Source organism: Anneissia japonica, unplaced genomic scaffold (assembly GCF_011630105.1).
Source record: "Anneissia japonica isolate Jap-2015-1 unplaced genomic scaffold, ASM1163010v1 scaffold287931_len176634_cov123, whole genome shotgun sequence".
Taxonomy (NCBI): Eukaryota; Metazoa; Echinodermata; class Crinoidea; order Comatulida; family Comatulidae; genus Anneissia; species Anneissia japonica.
Genome location: NW_022706238.1, coordinates 118,136 through 119,979, shown reverse-complemented (window position 1 = coordinate 119,979; position 1,844 = coordinate 118,136).

Here is a 1,844-nt window from a genome sequence, read left to right as displayed (position 1 = left end):
GGGAGTGCCTTCAGTGCAGCGTGACCACGGTGAAAAAATCAATTGTGCTATTGGCTGGAGTGAAATTATGCTACGCCCCCAAAAATGGATATATATACAGCCACCGTGGATTAATAATAAAATTATATATATCCATATATCCGTATTTTTAAAACTAATGAGTTTTGGTACTTTACATACACGTATATAGTACTTTTGTCATCAACAATCAACCCGTAAAGCCGCTTGGTTTCTATTATGGGATATAGTAATACAGTAATAGAGTAAGACGTCTATAAGCAAAAAATACATACCCTCAGCCTTTGTCAATCAGTTGGAACTAAAATGTTTTCTCTCCCATTATGGAAACGCTAAACTTCTTTTTTTAGTCAAAATCATCATAAATTAACTTAATATTTAGTACTGTACTATAATTATATCAATCGTTTTTAAACACAATTATAATTCTTAACTTAAACATTATTGTTTGCCCAACTTGACGTGTAATAATGTGCCAAATACTGCAGTATGTTTTAAGAACACTTTGCGTCGTTCTCGGTTGGGACTTGAGTTCCGAACCCACAACATCTAGATCATGTGTTCTCAGACGTACTGAGTATTCGGTACATTATTACACGTAAATTTTGCCCAACCATTTTTCCCCTATTTGATTCTCCTGATGCAAAAACCAGTTATTATCGATTCAAAAGTGAAAAGTGGTTAGGCTCGTATGGACATGTAGCTCTGACGATTATTGTCCCAAACGTTTGTTTAAAAATATACTCAATTTATATACAAATTTCGGAAAATATTTGAGCCACTCCATAAATAATTTCTTTTCTTTTTCTTCCTTCTATCTTTACTTCACTGTTAAATGTCATACTTCTTGTATTTATCGTATTGTTTTTATCGTTACATAATATACATACTACTGTACCATATTTTTAATAAATTACATAATTCCACTATTATTATATATTACACATGAAAATTTATGTAATGCCTAATTAAACGATTTAAAATAAATTATTAAATTGATTAATTAAAAAATAATATTAATAATAATATATAAGAATGTGTCTTGAGGATATATCCCGCACGATTAAAATCGTAACGGTACTGGTATGGTCTAATAGGTGTTCGTGTTTCGTAGGTCATTCCAGTCATAAAAAAAAACCTTTATATTGGAGAAAGCGTACCTGTCATTAGCCATAGTAGCCTAGGTCAATACTAATTCCGGCTATATAAAATTAATTATAAGATTTTTAAAAATAATATTAATCTTCTTATAGTTGTAGTGATACTATGTACACATTTAATTATTGTTATTTATTCGTTAACGTTATTACATTTATATTTAAATTTAATGTACTGTTTACGTATAAATTACATGTTAAATTCATCTTATCTATTAAAATGGTATATTTCAATAATAGAGTAATAGGCATAGCACCGAGACCTCTGACAATTAGTGCCCAAAACTGTTTGTACAAAAACGTAATGTAATAATAGTATATTGACTACTATTGTATATTTTCGGAAAATATTTCAGCCGCTCTATTCTCTTTCCTATTCTTCCTTCTTCCTTTATTCTTTCACAATTTTGTGTTTATTCATAATTTTTATACACTCACATAGTCACTTGTTTAGGCCTAGGCAAGACCTCAGATATGCCTAAGTATAACTATATCATTTACAATTATACAAAAACTATTAAGGAAGAAGGAAGAACGAAACACGAACGCCTGTAGACCATACCAGTACCGTTACGATTGTAATCGTGCGGGAAATATCCTAAAGATTATAATTTTGCTTGCTGGTGGTTCACTGTAAACTGTGCAATGGAAGGTTCTGACCATCTGGTG